A 27384-nucleotide genomic window follows, 5' to 3' on the forward strand; every position below is an offset into this window, starting at 1 on the left:
CTCTGTGTCCCACCACCTCACCCTGCAGCACTTGGTTGTGTAATCTGTACCCGGCACAAAGGCACCACCCTGGGAACAAGTGGGGCTGAGATCCAGTCAGAGCCCCTGTAGCCAAGATGGGAAAAGGAGTGACAAAGGCCACGTTGAGCTCCCATCTCAGTTGACTCCCCTTGCCCAGTTGGTCGAGCACATCTGTCCATGCAGTAGCCTCCCCACCAGACCCAGGAGGAGCTTTATGCAGCCAATGCCTCCTCTGATGCTCTGAGCTTATCTCAAGCACAGGAAGTAGAGACAACAGGGGTCATTCCTAACTAACCATGTGGCTCCAGGGTGGGAGCCCACCAAGTCCTTGCAGAGTCCAAGGCCCAGGGCTAGGCTCACGTCCTTTGCACTGAGGCATGTAGGTGAGGCCCTAGAAGGGTATGTGCAGTTCTAGCCCCACCCCTGGGAGGAGCTGCAGGGTGGGACCGTGGCTGCCAGAGCCTTCCCTAAACCAGCACAGAACCTGTTTTGCAGCCCTGGCTGGCTGGAGGCAGGATCCAGCCTGGTAGCCGGTCAGCAATCCCCACCTACCTTCCTCCTCCACTGCCAAAGAGCTCCCGATCAAAGGACTAGAGTAACTACAATATTGAGGGGATGCAGATTGCTAGAATTTAGATCTGGAGGGATTTTCCTATGACATAGTGTGAGTTAGAGTGCTCAGAGTGTCGGTGGTTATTTTCTAACTTGATTTAAAAAACAAAACAAAACACGTTGCTCTATTTATCCTGCTACAGGACAGGCAAAATGAAGACCAGTATTTTATAACTTACATGTATTTTCAAAGACTTTGTCTTTCTTCAGAGAGGGTTTTTTTTTTCCCCCTCCCTGGGAAGTTGGTGAGGGTGGGAGCTACATGGCCTACTTCTTCCCCACGAGATTCTGGTCCCGAGCCAGTCAGGCCAGGAAGGGAAGGGAGGGGAGCTCAGGAAGCCCTGGGGAATAAATCTGCAGGTCCGGACCAACCTCAGACCTCAGACCCTAGAAGCTCCAGGTCCTAGTTAGCAGTCCCAGGGGTTCCCAGGAAATCAACCCAGCCAAGAAGGGCCGGGCCATAAGAGCAGGCTTGCAGTGTGAGGCCTCCTATCACCCGTTCACAGGCTTCCGCAGCTCCCCAGCCCTTCCCCTCCTGAGCGGCTGTGACTCACTCCAGCCCCCCCACCACCTGCCTTTCACTTTCACCAGCACCCAGAAGGGGAGGAACTTCCTCCTCCATTTCCTTTCTCAGCTCTGGGCCCTGAAGTAAGTGAGAGAGAGAGAGAGAGAGAGAGACAGACTCTTCCCGCTAGCACCCCCTTTGTCTTCACTTATGAGAGCCTGGGGAGGGAGAGAGACTAGGTGGGCACCTAAGAGGTCCTGGCCCTGGTAGCAGGGGGACAATTTGGAGCAGTGGGAGCTCAGAGGACCAGCTTTAGAACAAACTCCTTTTTTTTTTTTTTTTTTGCCTTTAAACTCTCATTCCCTGACGGCCAACCCAATTCAGAGCAAAGACCCAAAAGCCAGGCCCCCCTCAATGAAAATAATAACCCCCGGCACCATGGTGAAGCTGCAGGCTGGGACTGTCCTAGCTACGGGAGTCAGGCTCTGCCTCGCCCAGCAGCAAGAACAAACTAGAAGTGTGTGTCTGCAGAAGCAAGGCAGAGGAAGGAAGAATGTGCTGAGGGGAGGGCACTGAGGGGGAGCTGGAAGGTCCATGTGCCTCCAGGGGACCTGAGAACCCCTCAGGTGCTCACATGCACTTGTGCATCCCCTGGTCCTACAGGCATAGACTGCCCTCCTACCCCAGTCACAGCCCTCTTGCCTTTGAGCCACAGCATGGGCTCGGAGACTGGAGGAAGGGAAGGCCCACGTGGCAGATGAGCCTGGGTGTACGTGCGTGCGAGTGTGCACCTTGTGGAGGGTACCAGGCACCAGGCGCGGGGGATGGCCACTCAAAGCCTGGGGGAGGGGAAGCTCTGCACACTGGGTTGGGTGAGATGGAGGCGGAGTCTGTGAATAATGCTCCAGGGCAGGGCTGCTCCTGCCCTGGGCCCCACGCTGGCTCACCAGCAGCTGTTTGGTGAGGCTGGTCTGCCTCCTCCCACCCTGCACCCTGTGCAATGAAGGACGATCACTCAGGACACCACAGTAGGTTTCTAAAGCTAGAAACTTGCTTATAAGAAACCAAGGGGGCAAATTCTGGGGAGGCTGAATCACCCCAGAAGCTTCTGCAGAGTCCTTTCCGTCACCCCTACTGGAAGGCTAAGAGTGCCAAAAGCACAGAGACCCAGGCCTGGGACCCACAGAGCAGAAAGGTCATTATCTGGGGTGATGAGGAGAAGAGTGAAAGATGCCTGGGACCCCTAGAGGAAGGTGGGGAAAGGACACACCAAGGCAGCAGGGCCCTAAGTAGTAGTAATAATAGTAATAATAGTAGTAGTAGAATGATGATGATGATGATGATGATGATGATGATAATAAAATGCACCTGTGCCAGGTCTGTCCTAAGTGCTCTGCATATGTCCAGTTCCCACAACAGCACTGTAAATCAGCATGAAGCCCAAGCACGAAGCATTGTTATTTTAACCTCCTCTCCAGCCCCTGCAAGCTCACCCCTGCCTCAGGTCTAGCTGCTGCTGGTGGGGCTTCCAGCTCTCATACCCTACGCGTACATCACAGCCCGCAATGCTGGACAAGACTGAGCCACTTCCTCTCATTTCTTGTGCCCCAGCCCCACTTCTCTGTTCCTCGGGTGGAAGTCGGCCTGTGCTTCCTCACAGCGAGGAAGAGGAAGGACGCCATCTGTTCCGAAGGCTGCAGACCTGTGGGCCAACTCCCTGAGAGTGCAGGGAAGAGGGTGTAACGAGGAACCTCTGTAGGCAGCTCACCCTGGGACCAGCTGCAGGGTCTCTAACAGCGGATGCAGGAACACTGCAAAAGGAAACCCACAGTCACCAAGGGGCCCCAGACAGTGCAACCCACTCTTATCAGTCTGGTTGTCTGTCCCGGCTGTATTCACTCTCCTTTCCGCTGGGCACTGCACGGTTGCAACCAATCCCTAACCAGACCCAGTGATACACCCCTGGACAGAAGACAAGGCAAGAGTCTGACATCAGTGACCAGGAACCTATGAGGCTTTCAGGAAGATCTGTGGTGGAAAGCACTTTTTCTCTATAGAAGAAAGCAATGTGCACCAAGAAAAGGAAACAGTGCTGAACCCACATATGTATTTTGCAGACACGTGAGAGAAGGTGCTGGAAAGGCCTCTGGGAGTTCTATGCTGATGGTGACACCATACCCTCCAGGGAGGGCAACTAGAACACATACAGCTCCCCGAGTACCCTCACCAGCCCTGCCACATGCCCGCAGAGGGGACCAGGGCCACTCCCAAGCTAGAGATACTGCATACAGCCATCTGAGAGACAAGACCGTTATGAGTCAAGGTTCCACAGGCCAGGACTAGCTTGTCCCAGCAGCTGCAGGGGCTCAGCTCTGACCCAGGGATCGGAGTTGACTAGAAGTCCCTCCTGACCTTTATTGCTAAAACTCCTCGCTGCTGCTCTTACAACCGAGGCCACTTCCCACCCCACCAAGTCAGCACTAGGAAGACGGGGAGTCAGAGCTCATGCATCCCTAACCAAGGCAAAACAGACCTAAATACAGCATCTAACAAGGTTCCAAATCTCTAGGCCAGCCAGTTCCCAGAGCACCAGACAGGCTATCTTAGGACAAAGTCTAAACTATCCTGCCCACGAGTCTTGCAGACTTTGGCTCCTGCCAGCTCTCTCAACCTGCCATGCTTGAGCCGTCATTCAGTGCTGTTCCTGCTTTGCTTCCGGGTCTTTGGCCAGGCAGCACCTCTGCCTAGGACACCTTCCACCCTTTCATCTGGCCAGGTCCTACTTGTCCTTCAGGTCTGAGACACTGCTTCCTCTGGGAAGTCCTCCCTCACCCCAAGGCTTAGCCAGAAGCTTCACTATGAGCTCACAACACCTCCCAACCACCCCCCCGCCAACACTCAGCACACTGAATTCCAGGTGCCTATTTCTATTTCTTTGTCCCCAGCAGACTGCAAGCTCCATGGAGCAGAGTTTGCAGACCGTTGTACCTTGGCATTTGGCTTGTATCTGCCTCTTGGGATGCTCATTCAAGACTGCGCCCAAGGTGAGTCAGAGCTCTGCCCGGGCAGAGGCACAACTCATGGCCCGCACGTCCACCCTGGGCTCCTGCCCAGCCCTGACTTCCAGTCTCTCTCCCTGATGCACATCAGAGATCTCCATGATGCCGAGATGAAGTGAAAAGGTCCCGCCTCCTAACCCCATCCCACCCCATCCCATCAGTCACCTCAGGCCCTCTCCAAACCATCTGAACACAAATTCTTCTCTAATCGCTGGCCCTCAGGCTACTTTGCCCCTTGACTGCCACTTGCTGCCCCACACCACATGCAGGTCAACTTGGGAAAGTGCCAGCCCCTCTGTTGTCCTGTCCAATTTTTCTTTCCCCATGGCTTCCCACCCTTACCTAGACCACAGCCAGAGAGAGACATGAGCCTGTGGATCTGTTTACCTCGTGCCCTGACATGGCTGGGCTTAAGACACCAAGGTATCTGGCTAGGATGCCAGGGGGTGAGGAGCCCTCCCTTCTTAGAGGAGTCCAGCATGGCCCAGCTGGCCCTCCAGCCCACACTCATATCCTGGAAAGTTCTCTCTCAGATACTCTGGGGCCTGTGGCTACAACCACACTGAGCAAGTAGTCTGGAACTGACATCCTGGGCTAGCTAGAGTTGCCCAGGCCCTACATAAGCCTTCCCTCTGGACACAGTGCAATTGTCTGCAGTGCTGTATGCCCTGCTCTAACTGCAAGTTCACACCAGGCTGAAGGGCCCCATTTCTCCAACCCACTGGACACATAAGTCTTGTTTATAAAGGAGTTTGCAAACCAGTAAGGAAGGAGACACCAGCAACAGGGACAAGGACTTGCCTCTGACACGCCCCTGGGGGCGTGAGAGAGCAGGCCCTATGCTCTGCCCATTCCCCATCCAGAGAGTCCCCAGATTAGCACTTCTCCAGATTCAACTTCAGCTCTGAAATGCAGAGCCCATGCCAATAGAGTCTCAGGGGTCTCAGCCACCAAGCTGGTCAGGCTCGGAAGGTTTGGCCAGGGTTTGAGCTGGCAGCAGTCTGAGCTGTGACCATAAAAATGCTAACACTGAGGGGCGCCTGGGTGGCTTGGTCGGTTAAGCGTCCGACTTCGGCTCAGGTCACGATCTCGCGGTCCGTGAGTTCGAGCCCCGCGTCGGGCTCTGTGCTGACAGCTCAGAGCCTGGAGCCTGTTTCCGATTCTGTGTCTCCCTCTCTCTCTGCCCCTGCCCTGTTCATGCTCTGTCTCTCTCTGTCTCAAAAATAAATAAACGTTAAAAAAAAAATTTTTTTTTTAAATGCTAACACTGAGATGCTTTTAAAGGGATATGTGTGAGAGAAGACTCCTTTGCCTTCTGAGTCACCCTCAGGGCTTCATTCAGGTATCTACCTTTACTGTCCCTCTCCTCTACTTCCAGCAAACACCCTCAGAAAGTCCATAGGAAGCCAGGATGTCCATGAGAGGCCAGGATAACCAGATCTGTTTTATAGGGGGGAAGCAAAGAGTCTCAGGCAGAGTCAGGAAAGGATCGAGCCTCCAGGCTCAGATTTTGCCCACACTAAGGGGACTGGCTGCCTCCCTCCTAGTCAAGGGCCACAAATAATCACAGGCAGCCCAGGAAAATCCCCTCCAACAGGATTTGGGAATCCCAGGGGAGTAAGGTAAAAACTGGCAGAAGAGATACAGCAAATATCCCTTAAGTTCCTTAAATAGCTAAACCTCTGGAAAGGGCCTCATGGGGATGGGTGGGGCCCTTGGTCTCCTTATAAATTTATGCCCTAAGGGATTCACACCACCGGAGGCTGCTCCAACCCCTCCCTCCCTTTGGAAAGGCAGGGCTCCCAGCAGGTCTCGGGCAGAGCCCTCTGGAGTCTGTGTCTGAGCCCCAGTGCCAGACTCTGCCCAAGACAGGCCAAGACACAGAGGAGCTCTCTCACAGGGGCGCGGCCTCATCCTGCCTAGCTAACAACCCCCCTCCCCTCCCCTCCCCATATACAACACCTGTGCAGCCCTCCAGGCTCTGGGAAACACAGAAGGGGCACAGTCCCTACCCGCACAGAGCTCCCGGTCCCATGGAGGAGAGACACAGAAACACACACTGATTATAATGCACAGTGGCCCATGCAGGAGCTAGAAATACAAGGAACATGTAACCTGGGGAGAGTTCCCTGACTTTGAGCCTTTGCCGCAGCTGTTCCCTCTGCCCGGAAGCCCTGCCTCCACTCTGACAATCTACCTTTCTTCAAGGCCTACCTCCTGCAGGCAGCCTCTGGCACACACTGTTCTCACCCCTTCTGAATCTTCATGCTCTTATTCACAGTAGCCACTGTCCCACAAGGCTTCTTCAATTCCTTGTGTTTCTGCACCAAGACTGGGGAGGATCAGGGCCTGGGCCCAATGGAGAGTGCAGTGGGCTGGTTGTCAGATCACCAGGTGTCTGGTCCAGGAGCTGCGGTTCACTGGTTCCTGCCTTTGAGGAACTTAGGAGCTTTGGGCTGGGCAGGGGGGACAGGGCAGGACCAAGAAACACCTTTGTAACCAGCAACTGCCACATGACATGTTAGCCACCAGCACTGACCACATGCCCAATGTGTGTGAGTACTGCTCACTTGTGTAACCACTATTCCCATCTGAGAAATGAGAAAAGGTTGGCTCTGAAAAGTACCTTGTTCCGGGTCACAGCCTAAGGACACAAATGAGGAGCCAGGATTCAAATCCAAGCCTGCCAACTCCAAACCAGATCTCTATCAGACCCTGCTGCCCATCTATGGAGAGCAGTGGTTCTCAAACCTACCCTAAGCGATCGATGGGCTCCCGGGTCTGGTGAGGCCTCGGGGGGGAGGGCCGTGGAAATATGCAGTGCTTCATAAGCAGCCCACGTGTTGCCCAGATGCTGGAGTAGGGGAAGACTAGAGGGTCAGGGACTGGCACAATGTGGTTTCCAAGGACCCACTGCTCCTCCCTCCTAAAGGAGCTGACTGCCAGAGGGCCATACCCTGCCCGGGAGAAAGGAGGAGTCCCATGGAGCCCTGGATGGACTTTGCTCTCAGTTAGCCCTAGGGCTGACCACAGCTCTTAGAGCACCAAAGGCCCAGATGAATGCCATGTCTACTGAGCACATCCTATCTGTCAGGCGTAGTGCTAAATGCATTGGTGGCAACATCTCATTTAACCCTCGCTCTTCTTGGTCCCATTTTATAAGTCAGAGATGATACACTCAAAAATATCTATTTAACACAAAAGAGGACAGTAATGGAGTGACAGAGAAACAAACAAACAAAAAAAGACACAAGACAGAAATCAATAGCAAAATGGCAGACGTAAACCCAAACTTATCAATAATTATTTTAAATGTAAATAGATTGAACACTACAATTAAAAGGGGGAGGTTGGGAAAATGGGTTAAAAAAAAATAAAAAACAACCCATTGATCCAACTATATGCTGTTTACAAGAGACAACGCTTTAGATTCAAGGACACAGGCAGGTTGAAAGTAAAAGGAAGTCAGAAGATAGACCATGCAAACAGTAACCAAAGAGCTGGATCAGCCATGCTAATATTATGCTTATAGACGTTAAGACAACTCTTACTGGAGACAAAGAAGAGCATTTTATAATGATCAAAGGGTCCAGCCATCAAGAGGATATTACAATTATAAACATATATGCACCTAACAACAGAGTCCCCAATATACGTGAACCAAAAACTGTCGGCATGTTAGGGAGAAACAGACAACTCCACGATACTAGCTGCAGACTTCAATACTCCACTTTGCATGATGGACCGAACAACTAAACAGAAGATCCACAGGAAATAGAAGACCACAACACTATAAAGCAACTAGACCTAACAGATATCTACAGAACATTCCACCCAACAACAGCAGAATTCACATTCTTCTCAAGAACACATGGAATAGTCTCTAGGATAGATCATAAATTAGGCTACAAAACAAGTCTCAATAAATTTAAAAGAGTTGAAACCATACCAAGCATGTTCTCCAATCAAAATGAGATAGGATTAAAAATTAGTAACAGAAGGAAATTTGGGGAAGTTACAGGAAATGAAGGTTATAAGTAACTTGTCAAGTTCTCCCAGCCCAGAACTGCCACTCCCTCAGACCATGGTCTCTACACCTTCTCCACAGCCCTAGGAAACTGCAGAGCTCAGATTTTTGCAAATGCCTGGGTAGCCCTTCTCCCATCCCCCACACCGGACACACACTGAACCTGACCCCAAGGTTGACCCCAGAATCAAAACAGCTGTGGGAGGGCGAGGCCTGTGGGGCTGTAACAGTTTGTTATGCAGCCTGTTTCTCCCCGGGAAAAAGGCCACAGGCAAATATTTTCACTCCCCCTGCCTGTCTACAGAATATCCAAAAGAAGGAAGCAAACATTTATAGAGCACTTCCCCCCACGCCAGGCCCTTGACATACCCCGAATCCATGCTTACAAACTTCCCATCTGGGCATCTGATTGTCTGCATTCTAGAGGGAAACCGAGGCTCTGCCGTTAAGAAGGCAGAAGCAAGATTCAAATCCCTGTTGTCAGCCTTCAAAGTCCCTGGTCTTCCCATCATTCTTCCAGAAAAATCCCAATTCCACACTTGCTGTGGGCCTCAGAAGGAATGCTACACAGGAGAACCCCACTCATATGGGCACCTCCCCCCTTCCTCTTGCTCCCTCCCAGCTGCTGCTTTTCCTGGGAGCACTTCTAAGCAGAGCACAGTATAGAACACTCCCACCAAGACATCATCCCAGCCCCAGTCTGTCAGAAACAGGCTCCTCGAAAGACTGGGGGTATCTGTTAAACCCCTGGAAGCCCATGGGGTTTTGAGGTAAGGGGGGAGGGCAGCAGAGGTGAGTTGGGAGCTGCAGGGTCAGTAGGATCTCACTCTGGAACAAGAGACTCCATTCCACAGGGAGAAAGGTGGCTTGTGCCTCTCTTCAGAGCCAACCAGCAAAGCGGGGCCCAGCTGGGGAAGCTGAACAGATTCCAAATATTAAGGGATGCCCAGTGTTCACTCAGTCCAATTCCTCGTTCCACAAAGCAGCCCAGAGAAGGAAAGAAATTAGCCTGCAGATGCACATCCAGAAGCAGAGCAGGGCCCAGAACCAAGAATTCCAATAACAATGTTTCGTGCCTCCACTTAGGCCACACCTTTTGGCAAGACACTGAGCAGGCTTGGAGCCAAGGTGAAATCCCAACATCACAAAAAAGAAGGCTTTCTCCTTCACCACCATCGCCATCTCCAACACTTCCAGAGGGTGCCACTACCATGGTGCTAAGCCCACGGCACTGTTTCACCTTCACGAGGTAGGTATTAGTACTCTCCCCCTTTTTCAATGAGGAACTTGAAGGTCCAAGGGGTCAAATCACTTGCCACGGGAGTACAGAGGCAAGACAGGGACTGGAACCCACAGTCCTTTTTGCCAACTTCCTCCCCAGGGCTTCAGGCTCAACGTCTTGCTTATTGGCTGGGACAGATGGCAGCAGCCTCTGGACTGCTCACATCTTCTCCCTGGAGAAGCAGCTCCAGCTGGCCTGAAAACCACCATGGTGTTCTGTAAGCATGGCTGGTCAGGTAAGGTGGTGGCTGAGAGAGGCCTGGGGAGGGGATGGCTTTGAAGATGAAGAGGCTACTGGTGATCACCACCACAGGGGACAACCTGTGGAAGGCTCAACATTTTCTGCTCAAGAGGAAGCCACACCCCTCCCATACTCTCCAACCCCACACCCGCAGTTGACAAACAGCCTTTTACAAATAAAGACTTGACTCTCCCCTGCTTCTCAGACATCCTAAATCCCAATGGGGCTCAGGCTCCTGTCCCTTCCTGGCACCCTGAAGTCTGGGTCAAGTCAGCTCCATGACTGGGTTCCTACTAGTGCTGATGAACTCCACCCAGGGCACTGAGCATCAGCCCCAGCCCTAGCAACCCACCTCTCTGCACAGGGCTCTCCGAAAGGTTTCCTCTCAAGAACTTGAATTTCTAAATAAGGGCTATTCCCTGCACGTACTAATTAAGGGAGACAGATAGTGCCCACCCCCTCCAAAGATCATTGGTCCAAATCTCTATTTCATGACTGATAAAACTAAGAGGTGAAGTGACTTGCTCAAGGACACGCAGCTGATTCCTTGGGTGGAGGTGTGGTCAGGGCCTCCCCAGGTAGGTGTTCTTACACTCAGCACTCCCTGGCAATGCCAGGTCCTTGATGTTTGGCTCATGCCCCCTCGGTAGGGAGGCAGAACAGGGGGGGTCTTGCATGTGTGGTGTCCTTATCAGCCCAAGGTCTCCTGCGTGGTCAGCTCCAGAAGTGGCCAAGACCTACCGGGTGGCACGGGGTGGGCAGCGAGGGGGTGTCTTGCTGGTTTGGAGCAAAACAGTGGGGACAATATGGCTCCCCAATATCTGCTAGTGACCAAGAAGCACAAAAACTTGCTGTCAGCAGAGGGGATGTCATCATGGCTGCCTGAGCCTCTTGGATGAACTACAAGGTGGGCACAGAGCCGCCTGCCTCATCTGCCCAACCATCCAGTCAATGCCGCGCCCTTTCTCAGGCCCTGGTCAAGATCCAGGGCCTCTGCCAAGTGCTCACACATTCCTTGCGTTTCTCCAGTCTCTGAGCAGCTGCTTCGGGGCCTTTTTTTCCTGTGTTGATTTATTCTTTATTGTTCCTGAAATACACCCAGAGGCCTTTGGCACTAGGCACCAGCAGAGCATCCAGCCCAAGCCCCAAGTCCACACCAACCAGATTCTCTGAGACCTGGGCCAAGCCAGCTGGAACGATGGACCCCAGGGTCAGACCTCACAGCCAGGAAGGGAGACCCAAGTCCTAGAACCGATGTCAGGTGTGACTACAGAGGCTGGCATGTTTGGGGAGGAAGAGACACTTGGAAGGTCTCAGGGAGGCCAAAACTAAACCTTTCTACTCCTCCCATGCATGAACGACTCCCCCAGCAACCTCCCTCCCCCCCCCCGCCCCCAACACACACACACACACACACACACACACACACACACACACAGCTGACCCTCATGTGCCTGTTGCCCTCCACAGGAGGGCCTCGTGGCTCAGGCTGGGCTTCTGACTGCCTTGTGCAGTGTTTGGAGAGGGAAGCCTCAGAGGGGTCTTCCCCACCCTTCCCAGCCCAGAATATCTCCCTAATCAGCCAGTCTAAAGGTGCCTGAATTCCCAACATGAGTCCTTCATTCCAAGGGTCAAAACACTGTTCCGTCTGCACATGAAAAGAGCCCAGAAGAGTGTGAGCTGCATGGTAAAAAAGAGACAGGGCTTTAGGGTCTGACAAAATGTGCCTGGGCTTCTCCAATCACCAGCTTCTCTATGGGTCTGTTTCTCTGTCAGTAAATGGGTACACCATCTTCACCTCATAGTTACTGTGGGATTAGATGAGGCTGATATATACGTGGAGTGCCCGGCACAAAGTAAAAGCTCAAGAAATGTGCTTTCCTTTCCCCTCTGCTGGGCGGGAGTAGCATCATTGTCAGTCTTCAACACCTCGGGAGGAACTGAATGGTGCGACTCAGTTCTGCAGCTGGTTGAGCGGAGGGCTGGCCAGCATGAGCAGGACAAGGGGATAAGGGGTCCCAGCAATAGTATTGGGCTCTGCAGGCAGCCAGGGCCTCTGGCCTTAAGACCCAGGAGGTGCACACCCAGCACAGGCCTTGCCTGGGCTCAGCTGTCCCAGCAGGGCCTGCAGGGACACGGTGAGACGAGAGTCCCCACATAATACCTGGCAGAGCTTCCAGGCCCCTAATGGAGCTGCCACCCTCCTGGGCTCACTCTAAGAAGAGCATTCAAAAGTAAAGTGCCATCACCTGACGGAAGCTAGGGAGGGGTGGCCAGAGGACGAATGAGCAGGGACGCCTGCAGAGCAAGTCAGCCTGCCCCAAGGCGACCACAGTGAAGGTCCCACAAGTGGAAGTGCCGCCTGGTTATTTTTGGCACCTCTTCTGCCCAAAGCCAGCAAGGAAAGGCAGCTGCTAGCAACATGGAAGGGCTGTTTACGCTCAAGTGTGCAAGCACTGATGCAGGGACAAAAAGAGCAGAGCGGCCACTGCGCAGAGGGGGCCTCTGCCCCCTTTCTTCCTCTCCTGACTGTCCCTATTAGGTCCAATCTGCCCATCACATAGTTGACATAGCGCGGGTACTTCTGCTTTCACTCAGATCCAGTCTCCCAACCACAGAACTCAAACACACACACACACACACACACACACACACACACACACAGACAAATAAATAACTATGGAGCCAGCTGGGGACTCAGCCACACCCAGGAGCAGGGACAGTACTCCTCTGGGCTCTTCCTGCACCGAAGCAGCCCTCCCACCTTCCGAACTGGGAGGGGCAGGGGCCAGGGGCCGGATGGACACTGGAGCAGCTCCTCTTCCTCCCCACCTCAGGTGAGAGTGGGGGCATGGAGGGGAACCTCAAGGAATTCACTGCCTCTCTGCTTCCCCATTTGAAATGGAAAGAGTTGGGACTAGATGTCCCAAAGTTCCTTCCAGCTCTGGGATGACTCCTGGGAGCTGGGGAGCCCAGGACTGTGACCCAGGGCCTGCTGGGGAGGTCAGAGCAAGATCCGGGGGGGAGAGGGATCTGAGCGGCAGTCAGGCAGTCAGGTACACTCCCCCAGGAGCTGCCAGAAGGCTGGGAGAGGGAGGAGGAGGTAGAAGGGAAGAAAGGGGGAGAAAAGCCAGCGGTACACGCACTCTCAGGGTGCCAGTTATCACGTAAGCAATTCTGAGCTCTGGGGCCCTCCCCTTCAAGGAACTGACAAATTCTGGCAACAGCAGGCTGGATGGGGCCTCTGCCTGCCCAACTGCTGGAAAAAGCTGGGAATCAAAACCCCTCACCGTTTTCCTTCTTCTCTGGACCCTATTTCCCCAGAGAAGTTGGGCAGCCTCACAGGGAACCCCCTTCTGGGTGCAAGCTTGGTATACTTCCCCCTCTTCAAGCTCTGGTGTGGACAAATCTTGCCCTGGTTGCTCCCCTCCCCCCTCCCTGAGACTCCTGGAAGAAGCAGCACTGCCTGGAAAAAATAACCCACGAGCTCCCTGCGGCTGGAGAGAAAGGCAGAGAGAACAGGGAGCACCTTCCCCAGCTGGCCACAGCACCGGGCTGCGTTCCAGGAAGAGCAAGAGCGAGAACCACTGCCAGGGAAGCCTCAGGCCCCCAGCCCCTCTCCTCCCCACCAGCCCCCGCAAACCACAGCAGGCAATCAGGTCCCTCGGGGAGACCCCCACCCCCGCCCCAGCAAAACCCCAGCTCTGTCTTGACATGTGGCAACTTCTTATATAATATGTTGGTGTCTCCCCCCTCCCCCACTCCACCCCTGCTATTTCAATTGGTGAAAGAGCCAAGGCGCTCTTTAGAGGGACGACTCCCACCCTCAGCTCCACCCAAACCTCCACTGAGGTCACACTGGGAGGCTTCAGGTGAAGCAAAGACAAGGGGACTTTTTCCTGGGCTGAGAAAGCAGCCTTCCTCCCACCCACGTGAGCAGTTCTGCCTGAGGCCTGGGCGGGTAGGTTCCTGAGAGTACCATCTGATCTCTGGGAAGCTGAGCCCTTAACCCTGGGCTGCAGGGACGGAATCCCTAGCAAAAACACATAGGCACCAGGATCCGGGCCGGTCTGGATGACGGAGGATCACACAGCTATACTCACGGCCTAGGGAGTTATAAAATGAGCTTCATTCACACAAGCCCCAATGCCCTAGAGGAGGGCCCTCCTACCACAAGCAGACAGACTTCATTTCCTCTTCCCTGGGAGGAGCAAAAGGCACACAGCTGGACTTGGGAGGAACCAGTGAAATGATAGCCATCATCTGTTGAGTACCTACTGTGTGCCAGGCACTTTGCATGCATGATCTTGTTTAAACTTCACAGCGACCCTATTATCATCCTCATTTCACACGTGAGGAAACTGAGGCTCAGGAAGTTAAGCAATGCCCAAAGCCACACAGGAAGTAAAGAAGCTGGAGTAGGAACCCACATCTGCCCAGTCCTCATCCCTGTGCACCTGCCAGGCTTCCTTCACAGTCACTGCCCGGGGTTACTGTCCCCACACCATCCAGGAATGGTGATCTGAGTATGGGGGCGGAAGTGGGTGTGGACAAGTTTTGCCTGATGGCTCTGGAATCTGAACTGATGCCCCACTAACTGTCATCACTCCCAAGTGTGTGACTGTGAGCGCCCCTGTAAGTGTGCATGTGTTGGGGTGGAGGGAGGGTGATCTGGATTCCAAATAGAAGTTTCCAACACAAAATTATGCTGTAATGCTTCTGATTCATAAAATGAGCTCACAGTCTCAGGGTATCCTGAATGTTGCCTCAAATGCAAATGCAGATCCCTTAAGTAAGTGGAGATTTCAGCACACTCCACCTAGCTCCAGACCTGCGTGCAGTTTATTTAGTTCAGCCCCACACAGTCAGTCTCTACTGTGTAGGAGCAACCCCTCTATCGGAATGCAACCACTAGCCGCGTTTCCTGCGTGCACGAGTGCGCGCGCACGCGCACGCTCACACACACACACACACACACACACACACACACACACACACGGTGCCAAACTGGCCTGGCCAAAGGAAATGCCCAGGTTAGCAGATTCCCAGGCAGGAGGCTTCACACTCTCACCCTGAGGTCCCACTGGGGTCAGAATGACCAGACACATTCTGTCTGCCACAAGACCAGCGGCAGGGCCAAGAAACTGGGTTCACCAGCACCTGAATCACTCATGGACCAACCCCTTTGAAACCAAAGGTGCACTATGAGTCCCGGCAGCAGGACTCCCTGGGCCCACCACATGCAAGCCCACAGTTTCTTGATGGAGATCTTTCATTCGTTTGTTCAACTAACATATACTAAACACCTACTGGAAGCCAAGCATTGTGAGAACAGTGAGTAGCACACATTAGAGCAGAGGCTAGGGTGATCCTGAAACGTACTTGTTGCATTTCAGAATCCTCACTGCAACTGTCTGAAGGCGGGACAGAGATTCAGAGTTTATGTTTTGAGCACCACGGTGCAAAATGTACACAAATGACTACATAAGGTGGAAATGAGTGTTCAGAGAAGACTCAAAAGGAGTGGCATTTGAAACAGGCCTCAAAGGATCAGCAGGAATCTCCCAGCTACTTGTAGCCATCCCTACTCCACAGTAAGCAAAGTTTCCATCTGGGACACCCAACTGCAGGAGAGGAGCTATCAAGGCCAGATTCCTGGACTGGGACCATTCCCCTTCCAAGACACTGTGCTCCATGTGCCCCCCCCCCCACCTTCTTCCACTCCTCTTTTTCCTGGCTCTACTGGGCAGCCCTTGCCTGGATTCTGCAGTCATGGGCAGCCCTTACCTGAATCTGTAACTGTATCTTTTCCTTTTTCTTCTTTTCTCCATTTATTACAAGCAGCAGCCCACAGGGCTAAACAATTGGGTTATTTTTAAATCCCACATTTAAAAGTTGAATTCTCATCCCCATGGACATTCCAGGGCACCCTCTCCTAGCATAGAGTGAGAGTTCTGCCTGCTACTTGGAAAAGCCACACTGGCAGTGGGCAGACTGTCCCAAAGCAAGCTGTACAGTGGTGGGGGGTGGGGGGGGAGGACCTTCTAGGTTCTTCCCCACCTTGTCCCCTAGGAGCTACTCAGACCAGAGATCGATCCAATTAGAATGGAGACTGGGCCAGGGCCATGCGATGAGATGGTTTATCACAGTAATTGAATGTTTACACCCCTCTTATTCAACGTCCAGAGCAGTAGGAAAAAGAGGACCCGTAAATTCTCAACGTGGGAAGGTTTCTCTTTTTCCCCTTAGTCCTGAAGCTACCTAACTACCTGTGGAAAGGGTGCATTTCTTTGATCATGTGCCACATCATCCCTGGGAGGTTCTGGAGCAAAGCAGGTGGCTTCCTCTCCTCAGCCGGGGCCCCACAAGGGAGGAGAGGTTTCTCCTCAGAACAGCAGTTCTTCCACCTTCACCAGGTCTCCAGTCTCAATCCTGAAGCCGCCTGGACAAGGAGGCCAGGCCTCCAGGCCGCCACCAGGCCAGGCTCCCCCTGCTGGAGCCAGCCAGACTTCCCCTCCCCCCAGCCACAACTGCCAACAGGGATCCCCTGCACACACGTGCCTGGGTGGCCTCCACAGTCAGCCTTGGCCAGCCAGCTCTTCTCTGATCCCACCGGCCCCCCACCCAGGCTCCACAGGCAGGCACACAAATCCGATGTGGGATGGTGGAAGCAGGAAGTTGCCACCAAAGTTGTGACCAACAAAGTTTTAAATGGGGCGAGTAACTTCCCCTTTCATCTTTCCAGCAGCTCGCTCTGGAGGCTGGGCTGGAATACCCAGTGGCCACCACTTTGAGTGGCAGTGGCCACCACTTTGAGTGGCAGGTACCTCCTCCAGACTGGCCTTCCTTGGGGCTGAGGCTTGAAAACCCCAGGGCGGCACCACGCCCTGATCCAGAGACTTGTTTGGATGGGGGCCCTCAAGAGGGGCAACCTAGTGCACACGCTCCTGTAAGCATGAGTTGGAATGGGGGGTGGGGGGGGAGTCAAACCACCTCCACCAAGCCGGCCATGTGCAGGGTCCAGACAAAACCCGGGCCCCCGAGTTCCGGGCGGGCACCACCAAACAGTACACGATGAGGTGTGCGGAGAGCCCGGCAGGCCGCAGCGGCGCGGGCGTGCGGGGGCGGCCGAGAGGGATGACAGGTCTTAGGTGCGCCAGCAGCGCAGAGGAGCGCGGGGTGAGGCCGCCTGCCCGCCCTAAGCGCTCCAGCTTAGGCCTCTGCTGCACTTGCCCCAGCTCCCTGCCGCCCCTGCACGTCTGTCCCCTAAAGTCCCGGCGCGGGCACAGCTTCCAGGTCCACTTTGCCGTGCACACTGGCAGGACCAGGGGAAGGGGCTCCCGCGCCAAGTTCCTGCAGCTCGAGCGAGCCCCTCCCGGCGCCTCCCGGGCCTGAGCTCGGTCACGCAAGCCGCTCCCTGCGGACACCACGTTTCTCTACGGCGGGAGGAGCAGCCGTATTCCTGCGCGGCCACCGACCCGGCGGCTCGGAACGGGGCGGCAGGGGGGGAGTGGGGTCCGGCCGGGGCCGCGCCCGGGTGGGCGGGGGCCGCGCGCGAGCTGCGTAGCTGCACAAACACGGCGGGCTGGCGGGGCACACGCAGCTGCGGGCTGGCGGTGCGGGCCGCGGACGCGCGGGCTGCGGAGCGGCGAACGCACGTACTCACGCACACCCCGCCCCGGCCGCCCAGGCCGCAGAAGTTGACGCGCCGCGCCCCCCGCAGTCCCGCGCCCCCGCTCCTGGCCGCGCCTGCAGAGCTGCAGCCCGCGCGCCCCGCCGCCACCGCCTGCGCGCATTCCGGGGTCCCTGGGCCCCCGCCGCCAGGGCGGGCTGCTTCTCGCCGCGTGCAGGCCTCGGCCGCCGGCCGAGCACCCCACTTACCCGGCTCCTGCCCGGGCTCCAGCATCGGCTGTCCCCTTTCCGCCGCGGGCCGCCGCCTTCGGTCGCCTCCCAGGCTCCAGCCGCCTGCACGCACTCCCGGATTTTAAAAACAAACAGGCGCCGTCGCCTCCCCGCGGCGCTCGCAGGGCTTCCGCCAGCCCGCGCCTCCCAAGGCTGGGAAGTTTGCTGGCAGGGCCCGGGCGGGACGCGCAGGCTGTCACCCCTCGCTCACGGCGCAGGAGCCTCGGCGCACCCCGCGCCCGCGGTGTCTGCCTCGCGATCGCTCTCCCTCCCTCCGTGTCACCCCCAGTCCTGCGATGCAGTGTCAGGATTGCACTGCTCTGACTCATCGGTTGAGCTCACAGCTTGAAAAAAAAAAAAGAGAGAGAGAGAGAGAGAGAGGGCGAGAGGCAACAGCGAAGGAGGAGGACTCTCTGGCGTGCTACAAAGGATTGCACAACTCCGGGCTGGGAGCGCGGAGCGCCCAGCGGCCGGCCGGCGCGCGCGGCACGGCGGCGAGCAGGAACCAGCTCCACCACTTCATCAGCACAACTGTCTTGGGTCGGCCTCGCAGCCAGCAGGCCTAGCGCCGCCTACTTCCTGCGACCAAATAAGGCCGGAGAAGGCGTCTTCAAACCTCGGGCGGCTGTCCGGGCTGGGGATTTCCAGCAGACCTCACCTCCACTCCCGAGTGGGTCGCCCTCCTCCCTCAGCCCAGGCCGGCGCCCCCGATGACTTTGCTGGAACCAACAGGCCACGCGGCTCGTTCCTTTCACACCAAGGTCAGAAGGAGACGGTGACGAAATGCTTGGAAACCCATCGGGCCTGCCAGGAAAGTGTGTATGCGATGTTAGGGGAGGACACAAGTCGCTTTCTTCCACAAAGAAAACTCTGGCTTGGGATACGGTAAATCATGCACAGCCCTCTCCCAGGCCACTTCATTAAGTTTCCCCAAGTTTCGATTTTAGCTCACCAGGATCCTGGTGGTACAAAGGTTATTGAGAAACTGGCCCCAGCCCCTATAAAAGAGCCACTTGCTTAGGTAATGAAGAGCTCCTGGGTTTAACTCTGGCGACTGAGGGCACAGTTGGGGCAGCTTTTCACTGCCTGCCCACATTTCCCCTGCCTTCCCAGCTAACGCCCAGGCCCCCTGGCTGGTGGGACGATGAGAAACATTTCTGCTGCTCTGGAGATTCTTGTCGGCCCCCACATTCAACTGAAGCTCCAGGGCCAGGAGAAAGTCCAAGGGAGATTCTTTCCATTTGTTTTGGGGTTTTGTGTTTCCCAAAGAAATGGGTCAGAAGGAAGTCTGCCCTTAAAGGAAAAAACACTGAAGAATACACTCTTTCCTGGCTGCTGCTTCTCCCTGTGACCAGTCCTCAGAAGCAAGTGCATCTCTTGCTGTCTCAGGGAGAAGGGGAGAGGCAGCAGAATGGGATTCTCACACCCTCTCTGAGCCTGCAGGGCAAGGGCCTTTGCCCCCAGAAAGCAGATGACAGAGACCTACCCCCCCCCACCCCCCTCCTAAGAAGCACTCCTGTCTCTTCCTAGGCCACCCCTTTGCTGGCCGAAGCACCTGTGTGCATCTGGAGCTCACACCTCACCCAGGAGGAAAAGGGCTTATTCGTGTGCCATAGTAGGATAGATATGTCAAAATAATGACACCTTAACACAGACTTATCTTCAAAATAAAGATACTTATACCAAGGGACTGGATCAGATGACCTCCTAAAATCCCTTCCAGTTTAAAACCCATGATTCTGTGATTGTAAAAAGTGAATGGACGAGCCAGGGAAACCACCTCCAGCAAAGAAAAGCCCAGGCTCTCGGATTTAGCATCTGATGTGACAGTACTGTTCCTGACAATTCTCAAAGCACGTCCCACACACAGCTTCCTCAACAACCCTGTGTGTGTGAGGGTTTTATCCCCCTTTGTTTTATGGATGAGCATGCTGAGGTTCAGAGAGGTTCAGTGACTTGCCCAAGATCACAGGGCAAGCCAATCATCTGTCATTTCTCTCTTCCTCTTCCCATCTCCCCGAGAGGAAGACAGTGAGCCATTGAGGGACTGGGGTGCTCAGGTATGCAGGCCCCTAAGTAGAGGCTAGACCTTCAGGACTCCTGGCAGAGATTCAGTGTAAAGCCTTTTTGTTTTTTCCATTTGTCTCATTTCTTCTTCCCCACTGACACCTCATCCAAGTGACGGAAACAAAAGCAAAGCCACTTCGTGTTCAGTGCCCACTGCTGCCAGGTTTCCTCTGCAGGCTTGTGGCCATCCCGTCCCTCCCCCTAGGGCCTCCCTAACCCCTGACTCTGGAGGCTTGTGGCCTCCTCTGCAGGCTTGTGGCCATCCCCTCCCCCTAACCCCTAACTCTGGCTTCAAGCCAGCCTTGAGCCAGCCCCTGAGAGCCAGTGCAGATCAGCCCAGGGATGTTCCCAACCAACCAGAAAACCCAGCTGGGGAACACATTCCTAGAAGAGCCTGCCACCATGGAGCCAGGGCCCAGCCTCCAGGGAGTAAGTGGGAGCCACTCCAGAGGGCACTCCCCACTCAACCTTGTCGCCAGGACTTCCTCCCTGTCCCACGCTGCTGCTGCTGCTGCTGCTGCTGCTGCTGCTGCTGCTGCTGCCGGCTGCTGGGCCTGGCCCAGGAAGCAGCAGGAGGAGTAGGGGAAGGTGGCAGGGTGCATGAGAAACAGAAGTCAGTGACCTGAAGGGGTCCTGCTCATCTTGGAACAGCACATCCTTTCACCCAACTACACTAACAAACTCGGGCTACTTCAGAAAGAAGAGAGGAAGGAAGGGGGCATATGTGCAAGAGAGGAGGGCTCCAGGCAGTCTCAGATGGCCCCTGCCTATTAGGAGAAGCCTGCCTCCCACAGGCAGGCAGAGGAGGGTGTGCACAGCCAGCTGCAGCTCTTCCAGAAAGCCCTGGAGGTCGGTTTTGCTGCAGATATGACAGTGCAGAATCACTGACATGTGAAGTGAAAGTTTTGGTTTTAGAAGCTCTAACCTCTGGGGCAGCCAAGAAGGATGCCCTTTAGAGAAGAAAAAAAGAACGTGTTCCAGGACCTTCCCCATAGAGTGGGCTCTTTTCCACCATGGACCTTTACCAACTGCATGGGAAGAGAGGAGCACAGAGCTCCAGTTCCCAGTGAGTGCGTCTGCTGAGAAACACTCCAGGAAATAAAGCACCGTTGACAGGATTCCAAACTCTGAGTCCCAGTGAAAGCAGAGGCTTCCTGGGACTGCATCAGTTCTCTGGACTCAGCTCAGAGTGAGTGATCCATCATTGCCCTGAGTGGCCATCAGCAATGTCCATCTCTGGGACCATTAACAAGCTTCCAAGGGTGGGGGCGCCTGGGTGGTTCAGTCGGCTGAGTTGTCCAACTCTTGGTTTCAGCTCAGGTCATGATCTCACGGTTTTGGGGGTTCAAGGCCTGCATCGGGCTCCACGAAGCTGGCAGTGCAGAGCCAGCTTAGGATTCTCAATCTCTCAATCTCTCTCTCTCTCTCTCTCTCTCTCTCTGCCCCTCCCTGACTCGCACTGCCTCTGTCTCTCTCAAAATAAATAAACTTAAAAAAAAAAATTTCCCAGGGGCGCCTGGGTGGCGAAGTCGGTTAAGCATCTGACTTCAGCTCAGGTCACGATCTCGCGGTCCGTGAGTTCGAGCTCCGCGTCGGGCTCTGGGCTGATGGCTCAGAGCCTGGAGCCTGCTTCGATTCTGTCTCCCTCTCTCTCTGCCCCTCCCCCGTTCATGCTCTGTCTCTCTCTGTCTCAAAAATAAATAAACGTTAAAAAAAAAGTTAAAAAAAAATTTCCCAAAGGTGAATTTTGTGGTATATGAATTATATTCCAATAAAGGTGTCGCTAAGGAAAAAAATTAAAAGCTTCCAAGGAAGCCAGGTTCTTCCTCCGCCTACCCAGCTCCATTAACTTTCTGCTGCCATCAGTCACTATCTAAAAACAGGTTTTCTCCCCAAGCCCCATGGCTGCATTCCTGTCCTTTTTCCACTGTCCGTTCTCTGTCAGGATCTTTCTGTGGAGGCCAGCACACATGATGTGTTTTAGTGAATAAGCAACCTTTGCTAGAATGTGGGGAACTGAGGGTACGAATACAGTTGGGGAAAATCACAAATCCACAATACTGGGTTCCTTATGTTCCTTATGTCCTTGTTGTCTTTTCCCTTTGCAGAGTAAAGGTGCTACCTCTAAGACCTCATTACCTACAGTCTCAACAGAAGAAAGAGAAGTTGTTTAGAGCACCTGAGTGGCTCAGTCGGTAAAGCGTCTGACTCTTGACTTCACCTTGGGTCATGATCTCATGGTTCATGGCTTCGAGCCCCACAACGGACTCACACTGACAGCGCAGGGCCTGCCTGGGACTCTCTCCTCTCCATGCCTCTCTCATGCGCGCTCTGTCTCTCAAAATAAGTAAGTAAACTTTTAAAAAAAGAAGAAGAAAGAGAGGTTGTGGAAAAAAACAGTGAACCAGGACAGAGTTGGGGTTCTGCCTAACTAGAGCTAACACCCTGTGTGATCTTAGGGAAACCGACGCCTTCTCTGAGCCTCACTTTTTTGGCCAATAACGAATGTACTGAATTTTGTTACATTGACAGTGAAAGAGTGCCCACCTTCTCAGGGCTTGGGAGAATCACAAGGGCAAAAGAAAACCCCGCTTTATGACTATGTCACGCTATGTTCACATAAGGGGTTACAAGTGTTACTATTTTAGCCGACGTCCCCTTCTAAAACTAGCTTCTTCCTTTCAACAACCTAGTTCAGGCAAGATTTCTTTTCCCCCTGAAAAGACCTTTGGATCCACCCCCTGCCAGCCTCAGGGTGGGTTCTGCCCAGACGCTTTCCAACAGTGACACAGAGCTCCATCCGAGTGTCCTTCCAAGGCTCCTCTCCCAGTCCCTCTTTGTGTCCTTTCCACCAAACTTCGTCCACAGCGCCACCCACCCAGCCCGAATCTTTTGATGGCCATGGCTTCTCCTCACCGCTTTTTGTCCTTTCTGAGGACAGGGAGCTCAAAACCACCCCAGCCATTAAGTGAAACCAGTGTGTGCTGAGAAGTCCCTGCACCGTCTTCTCTTTCACCCTTGCAAACCCAGGGGACCCACCTCCTCAGTTCACATTTACTTCACCTGTTCTGGGGCAGGGCCACACCAGCCCACAGCTGTCCGCAGCCTCTGGCCCTCCCACCTACCCTCGCCTCCACCTCTCTCTCTTGCAGGCCCGAGCCAGGTTCTGAGAGCCTTTGTCAGGCCTGAGAGGGAGCTTCCGCAGATGTCCCCAGTTGCTGCTGTCACTCTGGGAGAGCCGTCTGGCTGGGTGCAGGGAGAAGGACAAAACAGGTGTGGCTGCCAGGGAGGGCGGGCCAGCAGGGCCACGGGGGCAGAAACACCCTTTCTTCACAGAGCCCAGGCTGCCGGCTCCCCAAAGGTCTCCTTTCAGCACAGTGCCGTGCCTCCCGCAGAGCCAGGAGGAACGGGACCCACAAGATCTAGTGTGTGCAATGGGGTATGCTTTGGAGCATCATTTTTTAAAATTTTTTTTAACGTTTTTTATTTATTTTTGGGACAGAGAGAGACAGAGCATGAACGGGGGAGGGGCAGAGAGAGAGGGAGACACAGAATCGGAAGCAGGCTCCAGGCTCCGAGCCATCAGCCCAGAGCCCGACGCGGGGCTCGAACTCACGGACCGCGAGATCGTGACCTGGCTGAAGTCGGACGCTTAACCGACTGCGCCACCCAGGCGCCCCTGGAGCATCATTTTTAAGTGAAAACAAATACTGATACATCATGGACTAGAATTCCAAGTTCATGTTCATGGGAGAATACAGGTTAAGAGCAAAAGCTGAGCCCTGAATCCAAATCATGCCTCACGTGAGCTTGATGACCTTCAGTGCGTTATTTAACCACTTGGTTTTTCCATCTGCTAAATGGAGATAAGAGCTTAACAGTATCTGGCACATATGAAGTCTTTTATAAGTGTTGGCTATCATCTTCCCTCATCTCCTGATGGATCTCCCTGCTTCTAGTCTTGCACACTGAACCATCCGCACTGCCATCAGAGCGATCACATCCCTTTGCAACAGTTCCCAGCATCCTACTGCAAAAAGCTGAGACCGTTAGCCAAACTGTTAGGTGTATACACTTCAGGCACCATCCAGCCCTGCCCTACCTCCCAGCCCCAGGGCCACACAGCCAAGCAACTTGAAGTGCTCCGAGATGTCTGCTAGCTCACACATGCTCCTCCTCCCCCCACCTTCATCCACAGGTAAACCCACACTCCAGTCTCCCATTAGACTTGAGCTTAATAACAGCTCTTCCAGGAAGCCTTCCTTGATCCCTCTAAGCAGAGGAAGGCCACTGGAATGTATACTGCAGGAGCCCTCCCAGATCTCCTTTATCAAGCCTGTGTTGGCTACTAAGGGCTCACAGCCACCCCCTTTTCTTTTTTTTCTTTTTTTAAATGTTTATTTTTGAGAGAGACAGAGAGAGAGAGCGAGGAAGGGAGAGAGAAAGAGGGAGACACAGAATCCGAAGCAGGCTCCAGGCTCTGAGCTGTCAGCACAGAGCCCGACGCGGGGCTCGAACTCACGAACCGTGAGATCATGCCCTGAGCCGAAGTCAGATGGTTAATTGACTGACTGAGCCACCCAGGCGCCCCTGGCCACCCCCTTTTCAAAGGGAGCCTTTGGGGGTGCCTGGGTGGCTCAGTGGGTTGAGCATCCGACTTCGGCTCAGGTCATGATCTCACGGTTCATGGGTTCGGGCCCCGCTTCAGGCTCTGTGCTGATAGCTCAGAGCCTGGAGCCTGCTTCGGATTCTGTGTGTGTGTCTCTCTCTCTCTCTGTCCCTCCCCTGCTCACACTCTGTCTCTCTCTCTCAAAAATAAAGATAAAAAAAAAAAAAAAATCAAAGGGAGCCTTTGTTACCAGAGAGCACTGCAGCCAATGATTGACTAGGGGGTGGGGCAGGGGAATGGGTCCAAAAGGTCAGGCCCCTTGCCTCAAGGTGAGACCAATTCTGTGCTGGTGCAATTCATCCTTCTGGGATCCCTGTGGGGTCTGGCTGAAGCTAGCTCCAGCTGCAACACATCCTTCCTTGCATAGCTTCCCCCCAAGCCCTAGCCTGGGCTAGCCTTCACTCCCCTCCTCCTAAGGACACTTCCTAAGTCAATCCCAAGCACCCCTAACTGTCTCTGTCTCTGCTCCTAAGAATCAGAGTGGCCACTCCCTCCCCTAAACTCCCATGGTATGTATGCCCTTGTTCATCTTTCCTCCATCCTGATGCATGTTCTACACATCGTGCTGCTTACAGAGCTATCTCCCTCCTAGGATCAGAGCACAGCCTAGATCTTCATCACTTTGGATCCCTGGCACCTACACAGTGCCTACATATGGTGGGTGCTCAGCAAATGCCTGTTGATCAATGCACAAATAAAAATCATATATGTGAGAATTTGATGTAAGCAATAAAATGTAACATTATCATTATGACTTTTATTACTATTTCTTCCATTCCAAATGCACATTTAACATCTCTGAAATCAGGACGCGTCTTGTAAGTGATAGCACATCGTGGTTAAATCAGTAGCATTTTCTCTTTCTTAGTTGTACATAAAATGATGGTGCAGCTTATCATTACTGGTTTCTTAGGTTCAATACTACTGCTACCACAACTACGACTACTGAGGCTCAGTCTCCTGGGTTCTGGAGCCTGCAAGGTGAAGTCCACAGAACTGAGAGACCCCGTTACCTGAGCTCAGTAGCTGTCGGGCAATCAAGCTTTCATAAAGTGACTTACAATTTCCCAGGGATCAGAAGGACCCCTGTTCCAGATGCCTCCAGAAACTGCCATGGACGCAGGCCAACGTGATATGGAACAAGCTCTGGACTGGGAGTCAGGAGGGCAAAGTGCCAAGCCTGGTTCTTCCTCTAGTTTTCTGGATGATCCCATGCAGGCTCTATCAACATGTTTATTGAAGATCTACTAAATGCTCGATGTGATGTGAGCCCACTGGATCCACCCAGCACCCAGAGAGTAAGCCATTGTCCCCATTATACAGATAAGAAAGCTGACTTTCAGAATGGTGAAACAGCTCTTCCAAGGTCATACAGATGGAATTCAACCCCTGGACTCTCTGAGCCCTTCCCTCTGCTCTATGAGCAGATGTCTCTGAACTTATGTTTTCCCAGTAAGGAAGCTGAATAATGAGGAGTTACAGACTGGAGGCTCACAATCCATCCTCACACCCAGATAGGTTTTATTTGACCCATATAATAATGCATTTGATCTGAAGCGAATTACAGTTGCTGCCAACATTTTTTCTAATCAGGAGATTTAAACGAAAAATCAGGATTTCTGGTTTGTCGTGAAAAAGACTGGAACACTGGCCACATCGAGCCCTCCTTCTTGGAGGCAGAGCAGAGTAGCTCCATGAGGTGAATAGCATAGCATTATGAGAGAGCAACACCGGGGTAGGAGCAGAGCCATGGTGGGACTCATACACCCTAACTCTCCACCCCTTCCCTGGCCACTGACCACCTCACTTGTGCTGTTTTCTTATACCCAGCCAGCCTTTCCTATTGAGAATGCCCCTGTTCCCTACGGGCCTTTGAGTGGGTGACCCTTGAATCAGATGAACTCCAATGCCCTCTCCAGCCCTGACAGCCTGTGTGTGGCTCCTCCCAGAATCTCCCCAGCAGCCCCCTCCAAGGAGGTCACTGTATGAACCTAGTTTGGAACCACTCAGGCAGGCCCCTGTCTCACACCTACCCCCTCTTTAGCTTCCATCACTGGGCCCCCAGTGCCTGTCCCTCTCCATTTCTCCTCCCTCCACGCCCAGAGCATCAGTCCCAGTCAGCAAGGGGGTGAGCCAGGCAGGTGTGCAGATGGGTTAGCCCAGGCCAGGGGTGGAGCCCCACCCAGGAGGGAGGGAGGGAGTGAGGAAGGCAGGGTTTTGTGTCTCCCAATAGGAAAGTAGTCTAAGGAGACGGAAGAAGGTGGGGAGGTTCCGGCAGTCACGGAAGATGAACACAGGTTGACACATGAGGAAACACAAACAGTAAATCATCAAGAGAAAGAATGTACAGATCTCAGCAGCAATTTAAGATATGCAAATTAAAACACCATTAAGGACCCATCATGGCCTGGAGTCCACGTGCAAATAAATAAATAAAACAAGAAAGCTGCTGATGGCAGGGCCATTAGGAAACAGCTGCACAGACATTGCTGGGCCACTATAAGCTGTTCAGACCTTTCTAGAATGTGATTTGGCATTGTGTTGCAAGAGTTGAAGACCTTGATCAGGTAATTACGGTTGGGAGACCAGATTCCATGAATATAATTTAAAATGCCATCACAGAGGAGTTTTTACAAGAGAGGCTCATGGCACCTGTATATAGACCCAAAACATGAAATCCATTCAGATTATGGTATGGTAACAGAAGGAAACACGAAAAGGCTGGCACATGGAAACAATCTGATGAAAACGATGAAATCATGCTACGGTGACAAAATGAGCACAAGGAAATAGTAAAGGTGGACCCACAAACTATGTTAAAACATCCCCAGGAACATTAGCAGCAATCAGAAGAGGATTCTGAACAACATAAATTGCTAAGGTGTAATGTTTATTCTAGCTTGATCAAGATGGTTTAAATAACAGTGATGGCGATGATGATGATATCGATGATGTAAGGGCCACTGAACAGGATTTAGTCACCATAAAAATACCCCAGCC

The 27384-nt window shown here is 53.6% G+C and overlaps 1 protein-coding gene across 4 annotated transcripts in view; it reads right to left on the reverse strand.

Moving 5' to 3' along the window:
• The window catches only part of MIDEAS (mitotic deacetylase associated SANT domain protein), a 68437-nt gene that overhangs the window by 25222 nt on the left and 15831 nt on the right, over positions 1-27384 (reverse strand). The window contains exon 2 of one of the 4 annotated variants that reach the window (XM_047864191.1): positions 2907-2949. The exons of 1 other annotated variant lie outside the window; for it this stretch is intronic. The gene's annotated coding sequence lies outside the window, so the exon portion shown is untranslated. Of the gene's footprint in view, positions 1-2631; positions 2821-2906; positions 2950-17627; positions 18204-27384 lie in introns of those variants that run through there. 2 more of the 4 variants (XM_047864190.1, XM_047864192.1) reach the window with 2 other exon arrangements.

The sequence above is a fragment of the Prionailurus viverrinus genome, chromosome B3, assembly GCF_022837055.1.
Source record: "Prionailurus viverrinus isolate Anna chromosome B3, UM_Priviv_1.0, whole genome shotgun sequence".
NCBI classification, from domain to species: domain Eukaryota; kingdom Metazoa; phylum Chordata; class Mammalia; order Carnivora; family Felidae; genus Prionailurus; species Prionailurus viverrinus.